The 26,437-nt window shown below is 38.5% G+C and overlaps 1 long non-coding RNA gene across 1 annotated transcript; it reads left to right on the top strand.

Moving 5' to 3' along the window:
* Positions 1 to 6,782: 6,782 nt before the first annotated feature.
* LOC107314358 lies at positions 6,783 to 14,436 on the top strand. The gene is made up of 4 exons (XR_001555374.2): positions 6,783 to 7,146; positions 7,488 to 7,637; positions 12,215 to 12,646; positions 13,145 to 14,436. It is a non-coding gene; the product is annotated as an uncharacterized LOC107314358 (long non-coding RNA).
* Positions 14,437 to 26,437: the final 12,001 nt, after the last annotated feature.

Genomic DNA, 26,437 nt, shown 5'->3' with positions numbered 1-26,437 from the left:
GCATGAGTGTCCAAGTCCTTTGCAAACTGCCAGAGAAAACTCGTTATCCATTCAGTAGGAATCACTAGTTATATTCTATTCAGCACCTATATCAAAGATGACAGAGCCTTATTTTCTCAGTATTAAAGTTACTTCATATATAATTATTTCAATAGAGCAGTTCACCTACAAAGCCTTTTTTATAGGCATGACTAATGAAAATTACCTCAAAAAAACTGTTATAAGGATTGTGAGGAATTAAAAAACTGTAAAAACACTGCAGAATAAAAGTGCTTAGATTTTCAACACTCGGCACTCTACAGCAAACCACGCTGCAGTAACTGTTCGCCTTGTTTTCCAAACATTTATCTGTGGCTGTACATAGATAAATAAATAGATATGGATATTTAAATAGCACCAAGCAACAGAATTACAAATAACAGTAGAAATACACAGGATAGTGTAGGATAGTAGAAATAAGTTCATTTAGCACTCACACACTTCCTAATCTGCCAGTCTTACATCTCTTTATCAAGAGCTCAGCTGAAGACTTTGCTTCTGGCACACCCCCATGAAAACCATCTGGAAGCTCACTACAGCTAAGGCCAATGCTCCGTTTGCATGTACAAGCTGGCTGGCAGACACAAATTCAAGCATTGCAAACCACATCTATGGCAGTGAACCTTAAAATTAGGCCTCAGTGGCACACTTTAAACAAATGGTCTTAGGGGATCCACGTGATCTCCAAAATTACTGTTGTACATGGAACAAGCTGTTGGCTAATGAATGGAAATGCTAACTTTGACTCTTACTTTTGGAGTGAAAGCACAATTTTCTTTTTAAGAAGAATGAAGTCACATGGGTGCTGTACAGTTTGGTACAGATATTTCCAAGGTGGTTTGGGGCTGAAGGCTCTATCTGCATCCATAATACAACTTGCAGAAAACACACCTTTCTGAATGCAGTTCTAACATATTGAGATATGCTGCTTCACTTTGATACGATGATGGATGACGACAATTGCACATGCTAAAACTGCTTAGCATCGTTCAAGAATTACTAGTGTAATCCTTTGCAGCAGTTCTGTAGGCTGAACCACATAGCCTCAGGTAGGCACACAGCACTGTGGTCCTTTCCTTGTCACATAGCGAGCACGTTGGTTTCACTTCCCATTCACCCCACCTCACCTCCAGCTCTGCGACCTCTCCAGTTGGCAGACCACGGTACGCAACTGAATGTGGACCAGTGACAGTGGCTTAGCCATGCTTTGCTTAGAAGCTCAACATAAAAGGCAGTTTAAAATACACAACTGCCAATACAACGTGGTGTCTTTTTTGGCAGAGGAGGTAAAAAAAAAAAAAAATAGCAAAGAAAAAACCAGCTCTGTTCTTTTTATGAAAGCCTGGCAGTTTTCCAGCAGAGACTTAAGTACTTTTTGTACTTTGGGGGAAAAATGATGGGACGTGGTCCAAGACTGGTCATACGAACCTGAGAAATATGGAATAAGAGGCTGGGCTGAAGCAGCCAAAGTGGTACCACCAGCTGCAGCCCCATTAATTAGTGCTCTGCGGTATGTAGCTGTAAGAATGACCCTGATACTTGTTGAATACAAGCAGATAACTTTCACAGAGCGGCTATGCTTTTCTTACTGAGGTATATTTATCCAAGAAGTACCTTGCACGTTTCCCCCTGTCTCACAGGGCAGTAAATTAGTTCTAATTGCAGAGGTATGTAGTAAAAGCTCTGCTCAGTCTTCTGCAGCATTTGAAGATTTATTTTACAGTTTTAGGTTTTTTTTCCGAATGTCTAAAATTGAGTGCAGAGGAACATGAGAGAAAATGCAGGTTTTATAGGCCTATAAAATTACCTTACTTTAGATAAATATGTGTTTCTTTGCAACTTAAACAATGTAACTGAAAACTACAATTCTGTGGCTGACAGTGCACTGCACTAGAATATAGATTTCTCTGTTTGCAGCTATTCTTTTAATTTGAAAAGAATGACAATTTTTATCCGCAAAGAAAGGAAAATATGACAGGTACAATAAACTACTTTAACGTACTAACTCTGGTTTTATGAATCATATCAAAAAGAGTACTGATAGAAGAGACTAAGCTAAATTTTACAGCTCCATTGATGGCACTGACTTGTGCGTACAGTAGCATTCTCCTGAACAGAGCCAAGGAGCCTCACTGGGTACAATCCTACATCCGAAAGACCCCCAGGATTTTGGGTTCTTACACCATGCTAGATATCAGCAGCTATACCCTGCTGACCCCCCACCTCAGCACTAACATCAAGCAGTGAACATCAGCTACCCTCTGCTGTCACAGTGAGATGGCTCTGGTAGTCATAAACTGGTCAGCCTGTCTGAGGATTTAATAGTGAGTCAGCTGTTGTGCTGCTCCATGAAAACAATGTTAATGTCAGAATCAGCAGAATAGAAGCTACAGCTTGAATGTACCAGGCAGGTGACTGACACTGAACTTAACATGCCCTTCACTTGGCATGGAGCTAGCTACCTGTTTCTGTTGAGTAATCTAACGTATGGAGGAAATGCTGTTTTCTTGTCTGCCACTAAATGCCAGAAAAGAATCACTTTCTCTGACCAAAAAATAGTGCATACACACAGTACTACAGACAGGTGCTTTGTGGTAAACATGAGACGGTCTTGCAACTGAGATAAAGGAACAAATGAAACATAGTCACCTAACCCAAGGCCAAACAAAAGCAGAAAAGACAGTAGAGGACTGTCGAACTGGCTGGCTCTTCTGGGAATGCAGCTGTGCATTCCAGCACGCAGCAAGAATGTGGGTTTTTCCATTTACATTCATCACAAGCTTTGCTAAAATTGGCACAAAGGCATTTGTCTCCATGTATATGGCTCAACCAGATATTGTTTCATAAAGTAATACTACTTGGTATCAAAGAAAGGAAATCAAAAAGTCTTTAAAAGTCTTCTAGCAACACAGGGCAGAAAAATTCAACAGGTCGCAGTTTTTCTGTATTTACAAGCTTGAACACACCAGGCTTATCTGGCATGCAAGTTAATCCCACCTCGAGAGCTCTTCTGTTCCTATCACAGTCAGGTGTAACAGAGCCTGGTAAATTTCTTCTATCAAGCAAAGGAAATGACCATACACTGTTGCATTTCTTGCAGCTACAGAATCATAGAATAATTTATGCTGGAAAAAAACCATTAGATGATCAAGCAAATCCATCACCTGTCACTACCAAGCTCATCACCAGCCTATGCCCCTAAGGGCAAAACCTCACATCTCAAATACCTGCAGTGATGGTGTTTCCAGCAGCTCCCTGGGCAGCCTTTCCAATGTCTGACCACATTTTCCATGAATAAATTCTCTCTGACATCTAACCTAAACTTCCTCTGCTACAACCTGAGGCCGCTGCCTCACGTCCTACCATTTGCCACCTGAGAAAATCAACTATAACACCCTCCTCACTGCAACCTCCTTTCAAGTAGCTGGAGACAGCAATGAGGTCTTCCCTCAGCCTCATTTCCTACAGATGAAGCAAACCCAGATCCTTCACTACTTCTCATATGTCTTGTTTTCCAGTCCCTTCAGTATAAAAGTATATAATAATAACAATTACACAATCATAAATCACTATCTAAATGATAAAATAATTAATTGTACGCAGCCATAAAGGTATACAATAGCAATCAAAAAAGTCTGCAATATAATCAGTAATGACCAGTCAAAAAACCTTCCTAAGCCTTTATGTTGCTGTATGTTTCTTCTGAAGAATCACAAGAGCTTGGCTTTTCTACTGCTCTCACCTTTGGCCAAAGTGTGCTTTTAGGGACTGAGATGTGAGGAAAGGAATACCATGGAACTTCTGAGCTAAACTGACCCCAACCTGCTACACAGCTGTGATTTTTAGAGATGCAACAAAGCTGACAGATAATAACTGAACTGCTGCAAAAGGCTCTTGAAGCTCATTCTCACTGCCAAACAGCACATACCTTATGTAGCGCCTCTACCTTCCTTAAGTATCCTGCACTGAAAACAGATCCCTCTATTTCTGAGACAGCATAATGAGAAGAAAAAAGAGCCAAAAAACAACAACAAAAAGAACTTCTGTAGTAGGCATGTTATAATGACATGACAAAAATGACCAGAGAGAGATAAGAAACTTCAGGGAAAGCCGTGCTGTTATTCCTTCCTCTACTTGACCTTCAGGGTCTGTGTGGTTTGCTGGTTTCTTAAGTGAACTGATCACTATGAAAATGCCCACACCGTCACCCACGTCCAGTGGGATTCAGCAAAATCTGGTCAGCTTCATGTATCAGACATCTTTTCCAGCAGTGTTCAAATGTGGAAGCAAGCAGAAACTGTGACAAACGTAGTGACAGAAGCATCACTTACTGCTATTTGTTTAAAGCTTTGCCTCCACTCCGGCTCAGTACCAACCTGCTGCACCAGCAGATGGCTCCTAACTCCCTTCAGCAAGACACGCTTTAAAGTCAGCGCTCAGTCACTTCTCGAACCAAAGATCATTTCATGCTTTTTAAGGTCTATAAAAAGCACTTGGGACTTAGTCCGGTTCTCATTAATTTCAAGGGGAGTTGGAAAAAGCAGTAGAAAAGCTTTAAGAAGTGAAAAGCAATGAGAAAGAATAGAACATAAAAATAAAATTTCTTGCTTTTAAATGTGCCCCACTCTTTTTACCTCTCGATAATAGTTACATTAGTTATCTGAACATTTAAGCATCAGAAAATTATATAAACAACTTTTATTGCATGTGGGGAAAAAAAATTATCTATGTATTTCAGCTTAGATCTGTAAGAATCCACAGAAATTTTAGAACCAGAATGAGAAAACAAAGATAAACAGTTTTATTCCATGTACAGCAATTACTTCAGCTGTCAGCAAAAGTCGCTCTTACTCCTTAAGAAAAGACTGAGGTATTGAGTAGATCCACCTGAAAACAATACAGGTCCATGTAAAAAGATCGTGCCTTCTATTCTATAGTCTCTTGGTACTGTCAGGCTCGAGTAATTGCAAATTAGCACACAATTAAACGGAACAAAACAGCCGGTCATTCAAGAGAAAAAACAAAGTATTTCCTTTGCGTGATAGAGAACCAAAGCACCAGGTTTCAAAACCATTTACAGATCTTCTTCCACTTTCCCATGCTTTTCTGTACAGAGTGAAATTCTGCTGCTAGCAGAAGCAACAGGAGTTTTGCTATCAGTTTCAACGGAAGCTAGAATTGTACCATCATCTAAATCAATACGGCCTAAATTCAGCCCTTTGTGGCTTGTTTTTAACAGCCCACAGAGGTATCCAGAGCTCGCTCTAAGCTGACATCTTTTTCTACTACTGTTAATGCAAATGCTATTCAGACTGTGATCTCAGTCATAAGGGAACGCATATTTCTGGAAATGCTGCACTTTAGGTAATTCGTCAGTATAAAAACGGTAACATTAATTTAATCCCATCCTGACAACTCTGAAAGTCTCATTTTCTTTCAAACAAAACACAAAGATAAAATCTAAAATCAAAGCCTAAAGTGGATGGTAAAAGGTTTTAATAAAAACCCACTTCTGGATTCTGCTGCAGGTCACCTTGATGTAAACCCTGTGTGTTTCTACAGCTTTACCCTCGGCTTTCTCAGCATTTACACAGGAAAGAGAATAAATCCCAGAACTGCAATACAAAATATATCTGAACAGTTTAATTAGCTCTTCTTTTGCAGAAATATAGACTGTTCACGTCATGTATAAAAACACAGTACAAAAAGGAAAGAAAGCAAACTTCTAATTAAATTATATGTTCTCCAAAGCCAGGATGAATAATTCTAGCTCACCTACCATAGAAGCCATTGCACATGAAATGGGGTAATGTATAAACAAAGTGCTTTATCTGGGGCATGACTGGAAGCTCCAAGATTGTAACGTCCTTTAAGATAACATTCCAAACCTATCCTTTTAAGTTTTCAGCCAAGAATTTGTTTTTATAATTTCTTTGCTCTTGGCAAAAGGAAACTATACTCCAGCCTAAGCGCTCTCTCTCCTTCGCTGCTGCTACCACTCCCACATTTTTTGCCAAAATTGATACAAATGTTTTGAAAACCAGAACTATGGGGAACTGGTTATAACTGCTCTTTGTCGCTGTTTCTTTCCTTATCATATTTACCACAAGGTATCATTAAAAAACATGAATAATCTTATTGTCTTATCTGCAGCTGCATCTCATCCTGCAGTTCTCACCAGGTAAACCCAGACACCAAGAGCTGATCTGAGAAGGTAATACTTGCGCTGAAAGACCTGGTTCCTACCTTAGGGAAGAAGACATAGCCAAGACCCCCCTGTGCAGGTAGGTAGATCCACAATTCAGTATCGGTATAACTCTGTTGCTGCAATACTTGAAAGCACAGTACTGACTCATTCAGATGAACAGCACATGTAACCAATATTCGTACTCCTGGACTGCAGTCTGTTCTATTACGCAGAGCACTGTTTGATGAAGTTTTAAGAATCTTAGGGGCCACAAACACTACTGTCAACCCAAACCATCTACAGGCCGCTAGGAACACCTCTGCTTCCCAGCAAATCCCCTCACTTCCAACATGCACTATGAGATGAGGTCATTTATTGAGCATGTCCATTTATAAAACTACAGAAGGGAGATTTTAGGGAGTGTCTGCTCCCTTCTCTCCCAGCTGCAGGGATTTGCTAATCACTTTATACTGCCATAGCACTACAATGAGATTCAGCTTTATTTCTCAGGGGAAGAAAAAGCTGCTGTGTGCTAAATACGAGGCTAATGTTGAGCAGCTCTGAAAACCCCCAGTCTAAAATAATTACCAATAACATCACTCTTAACTGTAGTTTGTAAAAGGAAAAAGATATTGCGATAATCCCGCTCCCTTTTTCTCTGATAGCCACACCTTCATCTGACATTAAAGTAAATACTATATGTCTCTAAGGAGGCCAAGCTCTCGTTTCGCTTTGTTGAGCAATACCAGAGTGAGGCTATATAGCTGTAAACAAAACCTTTTCCTGTTTCAATTTGCATGAATTTAAGCACTCGCAGTTCACAAAGTTGATCACCTTTTCGAGAAGTACAGAGATGCTCTCTAAAAAAGCAACTCGATAGCAACTGTTTTAAATAATCTGAGTGGAGAGAAGAGGGAAAGGTAAGCACAGAGTATGCGTGCAAGTGTGTGTCTGTTTGTGTAAGCCTCATGCTGTTGCTCGTGGTCTCCTGATTGATGAAACTCTGAGCTCCCTCAGAGTCAGCATTTGTTTTCTTGGTAAGAACTGCTGCCTTTCGGACAAGCAGGGGGAAAAGCTCTTCAGCACAGTAGGAACAATTCTTTGTTCATCTTCATCCCTGAAAACCATCTGGAACCTTAGGACAGGAACAAAGACCTTCCTTTAATAAAAACAATCCCCATCAAACAAGGAAAAGAAAAGAGACCTATTATCCACTGGAGACCGAGAGTTAAACATTATTTTACCTTTATTTCCCTGACAGATGAAAACCCAGACAAGGGGAAAAGCTTGTCACAGCCTGCTCTAACAGACTTCGGGGGCAACAAGGAGAAACAGAGGCAGGTTCATGACCGGCTGGATTTCTCTGCTGCTCCAATTAATTCAGAGAAGCACTCAAACTAATCAGGCTTTGGTGAGTCTTCCACCATCCAATTTAGAGCTTATGCACATGCTGCGCTTACTGTACTGCCCATGTTGGCACGCCAGTCTAGGTTTGTTTTAAATGCTGTTCCCTTCTCCTATCAAAAGGCTACATTCTGGTCTCTTACTCATTCCCTGAATTCAAAGGCTTTGTTCTGGGCTTAACTAATTACACCTGATATCAGCAATAGTATCAGGAACTCAGGAATTTAAGCCCTTATAATTCAAAAACTTGAATCTCTGTAAAAACAGTTAAATAAATTACGATGTGCCTATTAAATTTTACACTCTCAAGTCATAATAAATGCCTGCCTTAGAAGAGCCATCCAGTCTAAGTTAGAATCTCCATGGCAAAATTCATGCAAGCCTTTTCTTAAGAACAGGGAAGGCCGATGCTTCAAAAGCCATGGTCATTGATGACAACTGCATAACATGTAATGAGTTAGACAACATGAGTTAAAAATACAACCTAACATAGAATTTACTTTGTCACCAAAACCTTATGGATTATGTGAAATGCTGAAAAACTGCCATTCCTCTGCAAGAAGGAATAATATTATTTTAATATTCTAAGGAAAAATGAGCTATGCCATACATACATATGAATGAACTAACAAAGAGTAATGCGTGCAAATAACAATAATCCCCAAAGTGGGGGAATAGAATGTCACAATGACATGCTTTTCTTCTGGAACTGTAATTAACACAACAAAGGCCAGAAAATTTCCTGAAAATAAACATACAGGGTTTGGGTTTTTTCCCCCTTAGTTTTTTTTACTGGTATTTGCTACAGATCTATTGTGTTTAGCACAGAAGTGTTTGGTCTACAGATCAGCGCTAGAGAGGCAAAGACACAGCATTCAGAGGGATTCACAGAACGCCCCAGGTCTGCTTTATGTTTCACAGATATTTAGTAAATGAATTTTCAAGAGCAAACAAATGCATCTCTATTTTGGAAGACTAAAGGAACGACCTTGCTTCCATTATCAACTCTAAAACGATAGTACAGATGTATAGCAGAGCTACTACAAGCACCTAAAATACACATGGGCATTCATAGGAAAAATGAGTAGCCCCAAATGCTAAGTGATTATATTCTTGCCCACCAGAAATGGGGGGAAAAGAGAAAAACAAACACATTTATTTAACCTTTGTGTTTCAGTATTATCTTCAGCACAATTGCAGTTCTTACTTTTTAAGCTGCTGTTTCTCAGCAGAGGTTGAAGAAAAGGTGTTAGGTCTCATTTTTGCCAGCAACACATATGGATCGTAACAAATGTATACTGAAAAGAATGACATAAATGGGCGTACATGAGAAGTTTAGTTTGATCTACTTTATTTCAACTGATCTGAATAGATTCCAGTATGAAGAACATATTTATTCCATTGGAAGCTGACACTGAAGGGCTGAGTGTCCATGTTTTTCAAGGCATGTGACCTGACTGGATAAAGGTTTAAAATGGTTTTTGAAAAGTGATGCAAAATTTCTCAAAAACCACTGTGTTTACACAAAGTGCTCTTCACTGCCTGTGATTCTATTTGCTAACATCCATAATTCAGCAAATAAGTATTAGAGCAACTCCTTTACTCAAAAACTTCTACAGGAGAATATGAAACTTCCTAAGTCAAGGTGTACGGGGTCAACTTAATCTTATAAATAATCTCTGCTATGCATGTGAGATTCTCCAGCATCCTGATCTCCCAAGCTTAAAGGAGTTATCAAAGTTAAGAGACAAGATTACAGTTATCAGGCCTGTATTTCAGCTTTAAGAGACTGACTATTGATCAACACAGAGAGAAAGCTGACCTGAGTAAGAACCACATGAAAGATTTCCAGCCTAATCGACAATAAATTGAAATGTTATTTTAGTGAAGAGGTTGTTTTGAACATTTAATCAAACCACACATTAAACTGAACGTATGTAAAGCTATATATTAATATGTATATATACATACACACACATTAAGGAAAAGTATACAAATTTCAATTTATTCTATAGGAAGGGATTAGAATTTCTTTTAGTTGCTATAAAACATTAAGAAATTAGCTGTCTCAACTGTTATTCTAAACTTGGAACAGGTAACTGAAAAACAAATGGAACAGAAACATTCAGTCAGGAATATGGTAGTAAAGGATATACATTTTTTTCCACTTGGACCCAAATCAAAGTAATTTGTAAGAGACAAATCAGTTGTAGATGTGTCTAATCCTTTTACATGGCAGCTAGTACTTCTATTATAACATCTGTTTGCTGTTTTAGTTTGTTTATTTTTTTCTTTTACTTTATTTTGTTTATGTTAAATATTAAATGTCTTTACTCTTTTCAAGCCTAGCATAACTGCTTGTATGCAATCAAAAATATACGTAACATGGTGAATCCTGGTCTCATTGCTTATGTTAGCACAATCAGTTCCCACATATACAGGAGGAATGTCAATCAATTTTAAGTTTCCAAGATGAAAGGATGAAGCCCCCAGCCCCTCACAGGTGTTCTACCATCACAAAACCCAGCACAGTGATAAAGCAAACCCAGTAGTCATTCAGAAACATGCCACAAACAGTTTGGCAACAACACAGTCCACTGCTCAGGAAGAGGATTGTCTACCATGCATTACCTTACCTACTCTGCCCTTGGAAGGAAGTGTCATGAGGGAGAAAGGAACAAGGTTTGCAAGGAAAACATGGGCACAGAGAATTTAAGCTGGAGCAACATTCCTACCTGCTGTAGCAGACAGCAGCTCTGCAACACAGCTTAGAAGAATTAAGCACACAAGTGTACTTAGCTTAGTAGTAGCAGCTTCTTGGGAGTCTAGAAAGATCTGTGGAGTGGGCCTACTATCTTCTACCCAGAAGGAAATTGACCCATTACAGAAGTTCTACCATACAGTAACAAGGTGTCACAGTTCTGGGCAGCTGGTTCTCCTTTTCACCCTGAAAGGAGGAAGGTTACAGTCTGCTGGGATGCAGAGATCATACACAAGCCTCTTATGGAAGCCATTTGTATTTCCACTTTGCCAGCATCTTCTGAAATAAAAGGTGTTTTGATGGAAAGAATCTGACTGGAACTAATTGACTGAAAGTAGCTGGAGGAAGAGGCAATTGTAAGGAACAGTAACCAAATACTTATCTAAAATGCAGTATTTGCAGGTCAGTCTGCTTGACCACCTTCTCAACATCACTTCAGATCATAGTATTGCATTGAAAGGATTTTGTATTACCATCACAGCAAGGGCTGACTACAGTGCCAGTTTTGAAAACCTCTCCACTGATAAACAGCTCTACTTGTTTTTAAACATAAGTGTTTACTTATGTCTCTGTGGAACTGGCCCAACATTCCTCAAGTATATTTTCAATTGTTTCTGCTATTTTTATTTCACAGAATTATTATTGTTGTTTTTTATTTTCACAGAAATAGAACTAATTGTGTAGTCCTAGTATTTTCTGCAGAGACTAAAAGGAATTGTTATCTGCCATGCTGTGTTTCTGTGCCTCTGCTGGAGGTACTGGACGTGGTGTGCTACAGGCCAAATATCTTTCTAAATTAAGCTCACAATCTCTCTATTTTTGCTAGTATGGCTTAGTAAATATTAACATGAATAGCTCATCTGCAATGATCAGGTATGGCTTCTTCTGCTGTATGCTCTGTTATTTGTAAGCAAGTTCTGAAAGGCCGTCTAAACAGTTTATAGTAAGGAGCTGTGCAAATGTTGGTGAAAACACTTCAAAATGTGCTGTGAGGGAGTCCGTGCTCTTTGTTCTTAGCCCAAACACACCGGAGGGGTACAATACGCTGCATTCCCAAACATCAAATGTAAGCCTCACTCATACAATCCTTCGAGTAATACACACAGAAGTTGACCCTTTGAAACAAGCCCATATCAGTCCTCAATGGATAACAATTATCTACCTAAGGGTTATTTAGCTTTTAAAAGACACTGGAGTCATCCAAATGAGCCACTTCCTGGTTTTCAATTAGGAGACAAAAGATATTTGAAGAACTTCCTAAATGAAGAGGCCAAAGCCTTATGCATAATGCACTGCCACTGTGATTAATTGAGAAACACCACAGCTGTCATCTTGTGAACTCAAGCATGGTCCCAAGAGAAAAAGATTATTACATACAAGAAATAATGTTATGGAGTGTCTGACTCTGCAACTAACCCAAACACTTGATTTAAATATTGTTTCATATCGTTATCACCAGTTCCATATATGAAGATAAGGGTTAACATTACCGTTTCTCACTTGTGAATAATTCTTACTTCTGTGAGTAGTTCTGTACTAAATCAATTCATTAGAGAAATGTCCCTTTAAGACAGAAGTGTGACTGTGTCTCAATACCATTCTAGCTTTGTGACCCACTATAAAATACTTTCACCAAGACTTTCATGACTCGGTTATCAACAAGAGATTATTTTAATCTTTCTGATAATCATTTGTCCAAGCTGTAATTTATGTAAATCGTACCTTTCCTCTAGACAGAAAGCACATTCATTTTTAATCAAACCAAATTCACCAAGAAGGATTGAAAATGTTTCTTGTTTTCTACATCTATTTTTAATCCGCAGGAAACTAAACACAGATGTCTCTAAAGGCACGAGGACAATGATGGGAAATCACAGTTTTACATATTTGGAAAAAAATCTCAATATAAATAGAGGCATCCTCTTCCTAACGTGCTCGCAGATTTACAGCTCTGAAATCATCTATTTCGGCTTGGGTTTCCCCTCTCTCCCACCCTGCACCCTGACAAATCATCCTTGCCTTCTGAGACCGATAATCCCAGTTGGCTGCAATGACACCTACTGGATGTCAGAACTGATGAACTGCAGACCCTGCTGCTGCTGAGTTTAGCTGGCGTCACTGCCAATGCAACGTTCAACACCACAGCCCTCTCCGGCACAGCTCCAGCCCACCGCAGCTCTTCCCGACTGCTTGGATCTCGGTTACCCCTATGAAGCAATTTCCTGCCTCTTTCAGGCTCATTTCTCAACTCCCAGGTAACAAATTTTCAACCTGATTACAACTAGGCTAGTTTAACCCAGGCTCTTTTCAAGTTCTTTTATAATCTCAGTTGCTCCACTGCAGCTGCTGTTGTATGAAAGTTATTTATAAACTGCAGGCAAAACCTTCAGGTATTTATAAAAGCTAATATGCAAAACAGGAAGATAAACCTCATCACTTCACCATTGCTGTTTTCACTAGGACCTTTCTCTTTGTGCAGTCATCCCTGTGAGGATCCCACAGCTGCATTTTGGCTTTGACTGGGAAAGAATTTAAAGCAGAAGTTCTAATCACCCATTTAAATTTAAGTAAATATTACTTATTTCATTCACAAACATCATGTCTTCTTAAAATGGAAACGTGACTACATGACTAGCAACGATTTTAAAGTAGGTTTGGATTACATTCACGTGAGAGCACTTCTGAAAGTCCATTTGGTATCAGAATTCACCTTTGATTTTATTACATTTGTTTTTACAATTATTGCCCCTAAGGAAGAAACGTGGGACCCAATATGATATCACAGAGGACCAGCAGAATGCTAACAGGAATCCAGCCTCCTGAGTGGAATTTCTCAGAATTACCTGAATTCAGTAGGTTTGGAGAGACTCTTGACCAGCATGTGTTGACCACGGCCTCTGGACAAAGAAACCTTGGAAGAAAATACTGATATGAACCTGAGCCTCTCTTGTGAATTCTTCATTTCAATGGTGGAATAAGTGACCACAGATCCAAATGAGAAATACATTACATTAAGTTTATTAGGAACTTAATCATCCAGTAAGAGACCAAGAACCTTGGATGAACTTCTCTGTGACTCCAGCTCTAGCATTCAGCAGAGGAATTAAAAAACATAACAGGGTAATGAAACACTATTAGAATCACCCACCCATCAGTTGAGTAAAGTGCTCCTTCTTAAAGTTATTCAAAACAAAAACAAACACAAAAGACTGAAAAAGAAACTTACCCTCATTGGAAAGATTGTGCTCTGATCATGAACATAAAATCTGCCTAGAGTCAACACTGGCAATAAGATTCTTAGCTTTTAAAGCAGATGAATTCAGTAGTTGGTATAAAGCACAAGAACTGTAAATATTTATTATAGGGCATGTGAGTATGTTGTCCTGTGAGAGTTAAGGAAAAGAGGAAAATTTGGTTTCAGCCAAAAAAAAGAAGCTGAAACTATAACCATTTACAGCCTGTGAAAGAAAATCATAAAGATGCTGTTCATAGTTGTTGATTTTTGAAAGAGGATAAGACATAAATGAATGTACACATACATACATATACATAGCTGAAATATCTCTATAACACACCATTGGTAGGGATGTACGTAGTGCATGTGTATATATATATATCCAGCATGACACTAGAATAACATTAAGGAACCTGTCTGTCACATGCTATATACAGTCTGTCTGGGGAGAACTAACTCTGGACTCAGGAGCTATCTATGATCCTTAATGTTAAATTTCTTTCAAACCCATCTACTATTCAGGATGCTGGAACGTATTTGTAGAATCCTTCTCACATCATTTATCAAAGAGCTTTTCAACATCTCAGCTCTAGAAAGGTAATCCCAACCCATATGAATGCAAAAGAACAGTGCAAAGGAAACAAACCCTGACCAGACAGACAGAAGGTATACATGAGAGGAAGAATAACTTTCTAAATTCCTTGTCATTTTATGCCACCTAAGATAGATCATCCATGTCTGGCTGACACCTCTGTAAATAAGCTGTTCAAAAATCATAACAGACAAATAAACAAGCAGTGATAAACCAACTATTTCTGTCTTGTATGAAATCTATGCAGAACAATTAACAAACTGATTAAGCAATTCAGATTGGTTACCTGCACAAAGCTACCTGTAGGGACAGCACCTTGAACACCCATGCAGCACAATACGCTTAGTGGATAGCCCTGCATTCATGCTCAGAGGCAGCCTTTTCCAGCACTAGACAATGTTTAGCTTTATCTTTAACCTTTCAAACACTTTTGGTTCTCTCTCTTAACATCAGGAACCACTCATTTTACAGCATCTGCACTCACCATGGCCTTTGAGAGACTTGTCATCTATTCCCATGTAATACAGCTCATTAAATTACAGCAAGCTATTCCTGAACCAGACTCAAATATTCTGGATATCAAGAGCAAAAAGAAAGGTAAAGTATCCTTGATCTTAGCACACCCTCTACAATGGATTCTCATTTTTTAGTGACCAATATGAACACTCAGTGCATTAGTTTTTAGCCCCCCAGAAATACAAGTATCTGGAAAAGCTTGATCATATATTTACCTTTTACCACATATGGAAGCTGAAACTCAGAGGCATCAAAGTTAGCCATAGAGAAATTCATCTGTGATTAAACGCAAGCAAAATATACGTGTGCTGCTGAAAGTCTATGAAACAGGGTTAAAGCAAGATTTGTGTGCTATGCAGGCACTGCCTGCATCTTACCAAAGTCACTACACAGCCAACATAAAACACACCAGCCCCTAAGTTTTTATACAAGGAAGCTGCTGCTTATTTTTATTTCCATGAATTTGATTTGTATTCTTGTAGATGAACAGCACAGGGATGAGAAAGCAAACAGTATGTTTGTTCACAGAAGAAACTAGCAAAGTTAAGAAAGAAAGCAAATGTTTTATTCCATAGGAGGTTCCCCAAGTCCCTCTAACCCAGCCGTATTTCTGAGGTTAAATGATGCAAAGACAAAAAGCTGACTTGGTGAAACAAAGGTAAATAGCAATCCAGATGCTCTCATTCATATTCTGAAGTTATTGCCATCAGCTCTGTGACCAACACATTTCACAGCTTGTGATTTTGCAACAATCATAAATTAAGGCAGTAAGAGAGGACAAAGTCTAGTCCTATAAACCTTTGAGAGGGTTTGCTTTATTTATATCCCAATTAGGGACATTACCAGAGCTCTGAAGTTCATGAAGTATTGGAACCCAGTAGAATCTGGACCTCAAATCATTTGTTTAATATTTCTGATGACCTGGATTATTAATATTATGTATCTAGACTGCTTCATGATTTCATACACAAAGAACTACACTTCATTCTTTGTCTTTCTTCCAAATAGAACGAGGGCCACCAGGTGCAAAAAGACTGCAAACTTCACAAAAGAAAACAAGATAATGTCTGCAAGAAGCAGAACAATCTGTCCTTTTTGGAGGCTTTGTTTAGCTCTCTTGCCTATCACTTGAGAACAAAGTAATTAAAAATAAATCTAGAAGAAGGTTTCCCTAATGAATTCCCTAAAGAGTTCCTAGGAGTTCCTGAAGGCATAACAAACTACACCTAATACCTAAGGGCTGAATTCATATATGGGTTTCCTTCTGAAGGAGCTTGTTCTTCTATGTGAGGTGTACTGATGTGACATGGGGATGGATTCTACTATTATATATATAGAATATATATACATATATATTTATAAAGTATCCATAAAATACAATTTTCTTACATCTATTCTGTGTACTAAGGAAAATGCAGCACCTCTGCCTTTCCAGAACCCAGTCCTTGTAGTTAGTCTACTCTAATTTCATTGAAGTCTTATTCAAGGAAAGGTAATATTTAATGACATTAAACTGCACTAAAAATATTTGTGATAACTGTCAAATTCATTTAAAAAAAAAATCATTAGGGTCAGCGTAACTGCAATAAATACAAAATTAATAGCAAGAGGTTTCTTCTAAGGTTACATTAAAATAACATTTGGGATCTGTCTGGATCTGACAAAACCCAGGGAACTGGCTACAGCCACAATTTGTCCTTAATTTCTTTGTGCCCAGATGAGAAAGATACTAAACAACCCATATTTTTTATTCACAGTGCTCTGCATCCTACAGGAGAGGAAGTGGTCTCAGAATGAAATGTAGGATTCTCAGTCAGGCCGTTTGGCTTTGTTTGCCTTACGGCTGTCCTCGGGCAAGTTACTATTTGGAGTCCTTGCTGTCAGTTTGGGAAAGCTGCATTTAATTCCTCCCACAGTTGTCACAAGGCAGAAACATCATCCGTGAGTGATGTGTGTAAGATGCTCCGAACCTTCAGCACAGCAGGCGATATGCAGCGGCCAAATGCTATTGGTCTCAGAGCTGCTAGTATTGCCTACTTGGGCAAACCAAAGGGCAAAGTTTTACATTGAAGTCCTCATTTACTGTGTTTGCTGCTCCACCCACTTTCAGCATCCCCTATATTATACTCCTAGGCCTTAGAAATACACTTTCTCCAGGTTCAGGAAAAAAAAAAAAAAAAGACATGACAGAATTTGCACCTCTTTGCAGCAGCGCTCAGGATTACTGAAAAATTACATTTTCTCTTCAGTGGATTTCTATACATTCTGTTCAAAATATGGAAAGCTTCAGAGCCAAATTAAACCACACTGGATGTGGGATTGATTTGAAATGTGCCAAATCAATTGCTTGGTCTGAAAATGCTCTACTGTGCTTTTAGTTTGGAATGTGTGTGTCAAGTATTGCTCGTAGCTTCACATCTTGAAATCAAAATACCAGCGACTTCAAGGACATACGAGTGAATCCTGTATCTCTCAGCTGAACTGGAAACAGGCAGACAGGTAAAACTTCCTTCATCCTTCAAAATTTACATCAGAATCTTTTACCAATTAGAGAAAATAAACCATCCTGACAAGGCTTTTAAGTGCATCCTAAAATTGCATTTTTGTTACTTAGATCTCAGGGACAAGAAAGATGAATCATGTCTCAGAATTTATTCAGCATTGCTAATTAAACTCATTCCTCGAAGCCTGGGAAGCACTAAAGCACTGGAGTGTAACAGCGAAAATTAGTGATTTGAATAGAAGAATCATGAACTTTGGAAAAGAAAACATTACCCATCGGTGGAGCTCACAAAATAACCCCTTCCAGAAATCAAAGGAGATTAATGAAGGTGAAGTCAAGAAAAACAACAGCTTTCAGAAGTCCTCATGTCTCATTTTCTAAAGAGCACAACATAAAACAGCTCAATAGCATTAAAAATCTTTGCCTTGCATCTACACATTTCACACACACAAAAAAGGGAATAAAATTTTATAGGCCTAATTATATCTTACAGTAGAGAAAAAAGCTTTATCATATATATATATATACACATACACATACATACATGAGATTAATCTTATATAATAATCTTATATATATAAAGTATTTCTTAATCCTTGGGTCCAAACCCTGTCTCCCAAATTTCATCATACTTTGCTTAAAACTGTTTTCCTTGAGGTTTCATTGCTACCAGTAGTGTTCTACATCTACTGAACAGATGTTCATCCTTCCCAAGTTACTGCTGAAGAACCTGGAGGCTGGAACACCCAGAGCACAGCCTTCATGGGCACCACTCCTCCACTTTTCAATGAAGGCAAGGTGCTGCACTCAGCCGGTCAGGTGTATCTCACCTGCACAACAAGAGCAGGACTTCTGATAGCAGCAGCTAAGCCAAGACTTTGGTGGAACAAAGAAAATGTAGAAAAGTATGCGACAGAGATACATCTCTCATATTACCATGACTACCAGCCTGCTGTGTGCCATTCATAATGCAGCACTTGCCTCTGGCACTTACGGCCTTGCTTGCTGATACTGACTTCCTAAAGCAATGACTTCTCAAGGCAACACTGGAATTTCAAAACACTTGCCTCCTCCTGCAGACAGGCTGCGTGAGATTGTGGTTACTTAGTGCAGTGCAATGCTGTGACCCATAGAGTCACAGGCAAATCATGCTGGAACATTCACTCAAATGGAAATTACACAGATGTCAGTAGGGAGGTACGGAGAAATCTGAATAGTCATTGCTAAGTATGGATTTAAACTGATGTAATTGTAAAAGTAGGGTTACAAATACCTTCTGCCTTGCTAAACGATGAATAAATAAGCAATATACATGACTGTAACACACATGCATCTGATATAATCCACATTCCAATACTTTATAACTTTTCATTAAATATCTGCTTCAGCAATGATGGGATATAAAATTCCAATTTTCTACTGTACTCCTTTTAGAAGTGGGAAAGAACCACGTGTTTTTTAAACTACTAAACAGCTACCTTCGATAATGTCATTAAGTTGGTTGGATTATTCAGGTTTTGGGTTTTTTTCCCATTGCTACACAGGATCTACAGCACATTCTGAGACTCAGTTCACCTAGTAAGGGCTTGCAGCTTGCTTTGCAGTCCTACAGTAGAGAGACAAGAGAGACCACGAGGTACCTTAGTCCTCCCCACCTTCTCCTGTGCATCTGAAAAATGAAACTAATAGAGAAATGAGGAGCCAAGGACAGGCCTTACCAATAAACCAATATGCAGTGGCTGATCCCATCAGACTAATTAATTCAGGCTGCAGCAAAACATGTTTCTCAATGGATTAAAAGATGCAATTTGGTTTAGCCACATTATGTTGGATGTTGTACAGCCACAGAAGTGACTATTTCTGAATCACAGATCTCCAGCAAGATACCCTCACCCCTACTGCCAATCCAATGAGGGTTGGGAAGGGATGGATCCTGGCTTCACCCATTCTGGTCACTCAGGTGCGCTGAATGTGCCTGAGCTCCCTTGGGTTGGCCCTGCCTTATCACCAGGTGCTCAATCACTGCTTCGAGCCATGACTTTACATTTCTGCTACAAGTCTGGTTTACTATACAATTAAACCATCCTTTGATATATTTTATCAAGATTTCTTACAGGAGGACTTCAGAGTCCTCAATAACAGCAGAACTTCCCACCAGATTGTTGCCAGGTATTGGACTCCTGCTGTTCTTCACAAAAGGACATCTCTTTTTTTCACTAGTGCATGCATGAATCTGTACACACAGAAACCTGTAGCTTAGGAACAATTCATTTCTAGTAACAAAGGAGAAGACTATTTTTCTCAGGAAGTTACCTAGCTTATCAACAGGGATTGGCTTTTAGATATAAAACCACACAGTCATACATGAAATCATAACACAAACCCCATTGCATCAGCTCTTGAAGTCCTATACTGCTTACTGATCTGCCTAGTAAGGCTCTGCAGCAATCTGTTACAACTGGAGGCTGCAGTCTCAACTGAGCAGTAAAACACGGAGATGTGATCTCTGTCAGCCTTCTTAGGACACTTACAAAACAAACACACACTGCAACATAACTGACCACTTTTGTTCATAGCCAGACATAGCACGTTCACAGCACATGCACAGTCACATCATTCTTTCTTAAGCAGATCATTTACTCAGTGATTTAGAAAAGTGGAAGAACTGAATGTAAAACTCCATCATCGCATGCTACACAAATGAGACAAAATCCAGCCAAATGCTAACAGGAGTTAAAACAAAAACAGTTACCATTAAAAATCTCTTAGGGGCAGAATTCCTGGTCAGTAAGAACATCCCTTCCTGTAGTGATTACACTCAAAAGCCACTCTCCAGTGTAAAGTTCCTCTGATCAGTGGTTTTCTAGTGAGAAATACTTACTTTTCTGACCACTACTGTAAGGTGGAATGATACAAAGAAGGTAACAGATATTCAAAAGGTTATTTATAAGGAAAAACTCACCAATATGGATGCCTTTACTGGAAAATGCTGAAGCAATCTCCAAGAGATGCTGCCTTAGTGGTGGTCAGCCCTTAAATGAGGTCTAGAGCAGGTGGAGTCAAGCTCTAACCCTTCTAGGAGCACAGCTAAATTTCTCTCACCTGTGCTCCCACAGCTGACCCAAAACTTGCCTCAGCTGATTAATCAGAGGTTCAGGCTGCGATTACCAACTTGCCATACAACTAAGTTGATATCATAAGTAGAAGATTTGAAAGAAAAAAGCAATTGGAAATAAACCTCTGAAACCGTCCGGCAGCACTCCTCAATATCTAGTCTCAGCCTCAGGATTTGAACATGAGGTATTTCTTTCTAGACAGTCCAAGTTCACACTTCTACTCTTGAGATTCACCGAGTGTCCTTATTAAAGCTTGACTAAAAGGCTGGCATTGCCCTTAACCATGTTATTTTTTTATGTGCTTTCTAGAAGTGTTTTAGAAAAGTACAGCCTGGTTTTGGTGTTTTTATTTATTTGAGATTACTGATAGTTTTGCTATTTGGAATTCTTTGTATGTGATTGAAAAAGGAAACATTTAAAATCCAGCAGAGACGTGAAACATTACAAGCTTCTAAGTTCTGATCAGTTATGACTCTTGCAAACATAGGAAGGAGTACTGAGAAGTGAATATAGTGCGGGGCAGTTAATTAAAGAATAAACAGGTTATAAAGTACTGTCTGATTGGAGGTATCACATTCAAAGGAATAAGAAAAAACAGTTGTTTTGTCATTAAGTTTAGACCTTGCTGTGGTCTGACACATCCTTGGTGTAAACAGAAGCTTGCAATCTGTTGTGAATGTACAGGCACAAATTTCTGTACAGTGTTTTGTAAAGATATTTCCCAAACAAGAAGGACAACACAACACTGTGCACTCTAAAACAGCAAAGATAACATGAAAGGTAGTATCTGCACCCATGTAAGCTATGGAAGCAAGACACTGCTCCTAAATAAATGAGATTTATCACAAAAGCTGGCCACAGAAAAGAAAGAAAAAGTGACAATTATAAACAGTTGGTTTAAAATGTGCAACACGTATATACTGTAATTTTAAAAAAGAGAAGTTAGAATGCAGTAGCTAGCAGTGCATTTAAATGGTTAAGAAGTTTCTGAACTGTTCTCTTTCCTAAGAAAAGATGTCTCAGGTTGCAAAGAACTCTGAAAAGAACAGTTTTCCATCATTGGAGTACTTTCAAAGAAGGTATTTCTAACCTAGCTGCACATTAATATGTCCTTGAGGACAGAGCAAGATAGTTATAAGTCACGCATCACTGTATTGTTAGAATTAAACGGCGAGGGAGAATAATAATGGTAGTGTAATTCCTTGTCAGAGAGATCCTTCAGAAATGGAAAGCTGCACTGCTTTAGAGATAACTCTGCTCTCTTCTGAGGCTTACAAAATAGTAGCACGCTGAACTTCTGGTACCTTAGAGAGGAATATATCCTTCAAAATCTTTTATTCAAGAAAACCTATGGGACTATTTCTCATAGAGAGGGTCAGAGCTAAAGGCTGATTACAGGTATGAAAAGATTTCTTGATGAGAGACAGTCACAATAAAGTCACCATACAGCTCAGAGAACTGTTGTGCAAGAGGATATTCAGCAAATGCATATTGAATATTGAAAGATACAGAGAAACCAGGCACTCTGTATACTGTCTGTATTAAATCTGAGTTTTAATGAAAGTAAAGTCAAACAGCACATAATTAACTAGTGAAACCTTCACTTTTCCTGGAGTTGGAAGGGGATGTCAAAACATTATATACTTCCCGTTCATTTTGGAACAGATATTTGTCAATACTTTCTACAGTGCATCCTTCATTCTTTAATACATTTATAATTGAAAATACTCCAAAGATGATGTAATTCCATGGATCAGCTAAGGATTTCTTACCATGCTGATGTGGTAATCAGTGACAGATGATAAAAACATTCAATGTCTTATTAAAGAAGGAAAGTATGTTTGTATTTCACGGCACGTCAAACAGTGGCTGAGAAGGGACAAGAAAGAACCTTTCTGCTCCTTTTCTTTCCTCTGTCCTCCACGGACAACTTGTTCTGACAGCCTGTTCTGGAGGCCCATCCATCATCCTCCAAATCATCTCTCAGCAGTCAGGATCAGATGTAGCATGCCAAACTACACAGTGCAGTGTGACATATTATATGTGCCTGTGGTAATGCACTTGTAAAACTGCATGCATTTACAGAATACGTTAATAAAGTTTTCTTTAGAGACTTCCTCTTCAAATTTAAGATTACACTCACTATTTGCAGCGTAGATGGTCACCAGAATGGAATTTAACTACTTTACCCATTTCAGAAATACTGACGTATCTTCAACATTTAACAGGGTTTCCATAGATTTCATAAGGGTCAGAGGGAGGGGAAAAAGCTTCTAAGATAATTTTAAGATAATGCTTCTATTCCATTTACAAGAGATGCTGCCTTTTTTGACACCTAATACCATGGAGTTCTTGATTTGCTTTTCTCCAGGTAGAGAATCCATTCAGTGCTGAACATCTTCTCAAACAGGTCTACGAGCTCTTTATTCACATGGTCCCAGACCTCTCTTTGCTACTTTGAATGCTTTTGATGCGTTAATCAAACACTGACTCTGGCTGAAAGAACAGCACAGCGTATGGTACTGAGTGCTATAAAGCAACAGTACATGGAACTCTCGTGACACTGTGGACTTGGGGACACTATTATGACATCTGGATGAATTGTTACAGAATCCTATGAGTTTGTTTTTCAGGGTGTTTTGAATAACATAGAGATCAAAAGCCCACAGACTGCAGCGAGAACCTGCAGTTCTTTTAAGACAACACTGAAAAATAAAATCCAGAACTTCTTATCTCACGTGTCCTAACAGTAATGCAAGGTCAATGCCAGATGAACTTCCTATCTCACCTGCTCTAACAGCAGTGCTTTCTGTAAGGTCACTGCTATACGAACAGAAAGTTTTGTTTAACTTTGCACACAGACAAGATAGATTTTGTTTTGGGAAGATGACTGGTTTGCAATGTAAAGTGTCTATTGAAAAGTAGTTGTGATTTCTCTGTATGTAAGGTTTCCAGAATCTTTGGCAGAGTCCTTAGATGTATTTCATAGCATGTTCATGCAAAAGTAGGCTGTTTAAATTACTATGCAGGACCCTGTAACCACAGTAAAAGCTGCAAGATAATAATGCCAGCCATAATGCAAGGCTTGTGTTCTGATAATACTAGCTCTACATTAAATTCTTACTCTGTTTGCAACTTGGAATAAGAATTCTCCCTCAAAATTTGCTCACTCGTAGTGAGAAGCTCCTTTTAAAAGCACCATGATCCTTCTCAGTTCAGACCAACCTCCCCATCCCTTCTTCTTCTGAGACTGGTATTTCATAAAACTATAAATTTGATTGTTTCCTTTTTCACTGGAAACCTAGAAAGGCTGAGCTCATTTGCTTTCTGTAGGTAGAAAGGGAGACCATGCCTTATACCTATAAGACCTGATTTTCCCTTATTACAGCATAGCATGCTGGTTGCTGTGTTAGATGCCATTGCTAGGTGAGCAATATAGTAATTTCTTACATTATTCTTACCCCAAACTACTGCATTCTAGCTCTACAATACTTAAAGTGCGAACACTCAATACCAATTGTTAGTATCAAAATTGCTCAGCAGGACAAAGACCTGTCCTGGTGACCCCAGGGGGAAATGCAGCAATGGTTTTGAAGACCAGAAGAGAAAAAATGGTCTTGAAAGTCAAGTTTTGCAGAGTAAGATTCAGATAGCAATCACATAGAAATCATCCCACAGAAATCTTTAAAAAGTTTTAAACATAACATAAGCATAAGCTTTCCTCAATTTTATGTTCATTTACACAGACGTGTAACACAAAAGACTCTAGATAATGTATAGAAATGATAACTCTCACTGCCTAAAAAGCACTACAGATCCTGATCTGCCCAAGAAAGAATACGCAGCTCTGACAGATCCCTTAGTGCAGATGGTGGGAGTGAAAAGTATCCACATAATAATCACATCCTTACCAAAATTGAAAACGTATGTGAAAGTCCTGGTGGTCCAGCAAAAATATAAACTCATAAACGATTTCTTGATTTGGTGTCATCATTCATTTCTTTCATTTGAGAAATCAGTTTTAGTAGGACGTACAAAGATTGATGGCTTTTTCATAAAAGGATATTTTATGAAATAGTGAAACGTAGCATATTTCTACCTGATAAATGCAGGGACCTGTAAACTTTGAACCCGCTCTGGCCTTTGTTGCTCATGACCCTGTTTAAGTGATTTATTTTCTTTTAACAACTGAAGCCTGCAGGAGGTAGAACATACTATGTACATGTTTAATTCTGTTGAAAATTTAACAGTTTAAACACAGAACGGCTGACATTAGAAGACCTAGTACTGAAAAGTCAAATTATCTTCATTTCAATATCCCTTTAAGGAGCAATATTTATGGGTGGAGAAAATAGATAACTTATAAAAACAACCTGGTAGGCTGCTGCAGAGTAATGGAGGAGTTGGCATCATTGGCTCCACACTGGGGTAGACTGCATCAAAACCACAGACCCCTGAATCCTGGCACATGCAAAGGTATAAAGTCAGAAAACTTGCCTGTTTTCTGGAACAGCTCGAAGGAATTGAATACTTCCAACTTTTGTGAAACATACAGATATAAAGATCCTTCATGGCATTTTATTTATATTTTGTCAGTGTGCAATAAGGTCAAAACAGCATCATGAGCATGTTTTCTACTCTTTCATGTGTAGTTCACTATAGAAATTAAGTAGATAAGTCCTCTTCAATGTGATGATAAAAATCAGCTCAAATCAAGTCGTTCTCCATACAGAGACTCCAACACTGTTCCAGAACAGTGGGGACTCAAGTCAGGATGTTTCCTCAGTAGTACATTACACTACTGCTCCACTTCTCTTTCATCAGATCAACCTACTCTTAGCAGGCCTTAATGTGCATCTCAGCATTATCACGTAGTGCCTAATGCTCCGTTTTATGAAATTAAATTGTTATGATCAAAGACAGGTTGTTTTTTTTTTGTTTGTTTTTTGTTTGTTTTTTGTTTTTTAAATGCTGTTTTGAAGTTGCTCATTCACCAAATAAACTTCTTAGGTTAAGCAAATTCTACGTTTGTGAAACATCTCACAAATATATGGTGCTGTAATATAAATACTAAATTGTTAAAGCTCCCCTAGTTTTCTTTACTCTTCATTATTAGAAATAAATCTTATGAAGCAGATAAAAGTATTACAATTAATCTCACCTGAATGGAAACAGTATGTACTACTCTTTTCAATACAAGAGAAACTGGCTTTGACTAGAGTGGCAACAACTGGCAAACTGATTTTATAGTTTTGATTTATTGAATATTAGGAAATAAACTTTTTTAATAACGACTCCATTTAAGTATTCATTAAAATGGAATTAGTGCAAGCGGGGCCAGATTCTCATATCCATATTCTTGTCAGACAGCATTTTATTACACAAAAGTCCCACTGACATCAGTGGGATTACTTGTAAAAGACTGTTCAGCATGAGTGAGAACGCAGACCTTGCTGCTAAGAGGGTACTGAGGGCTACAGAGGTCATAGGTATAACCCCCCCAACCCTATAACTGTCCCCACAACACTCCTTAGCAATGACACAATAGAGTGCCTAAGATACCCCATGTATTTTGGTGTGTATCAATGCCTGGACCTCGCCAACCAAAAATCTCACTCGCTTTGTCCCTGCCCCAACTATATGGGACTTGAAATAAGCATCTTCATCCTCACAAAGGAAACTCCCAAAGATTAATTATTTTACTAAAGACTTTTGTGCTGAAGATGTTTATCTTCATAGTTATTTCAGTCTGATCAATAGGTAGAACTCAGGAATGCATAGCACATGAGGCCCTAAATGAGCACTACGAAGATGTTCTTTGATTTATAAGAAAAAACACTCAGAAGGAAAAAAAAAAAAGGGTGATACAGCAGTGGATCTTATTATAGGATCAAGGCTGCATACTGAAATTCTTTAAATTACACAGCTGAAAAGATTACCATCTTGTGTTTGTGTTTTGTGCGCTCCTGATTTAAGTCATGTATAAACAAGTTGCGATAAACTCATGTGATGGCACAGGATACAGAGAATTGGCTTAATTATTAATACTGATGACCATCGGGAAAAGCATATCAATTTTTCCAT

This window comes from Coturnix japonica, chromosome 5 (assembly GCF_001577835.2).
Source record: "Coturnix japonica isolate 7356 chromosome 5, Coturnix japonica 2.1, whole genome shotgun sequence".
NCBI classification, from domain to species: domain Eukaryota; kingdom Metazoa; phylum Chordata; class Aves; order Galliformes; family Phasianidae; genus Coturnix; species Coturnix japonica.
This window is presented reverse-complemented; position numbering and strand designations above follow the sequence as displayed.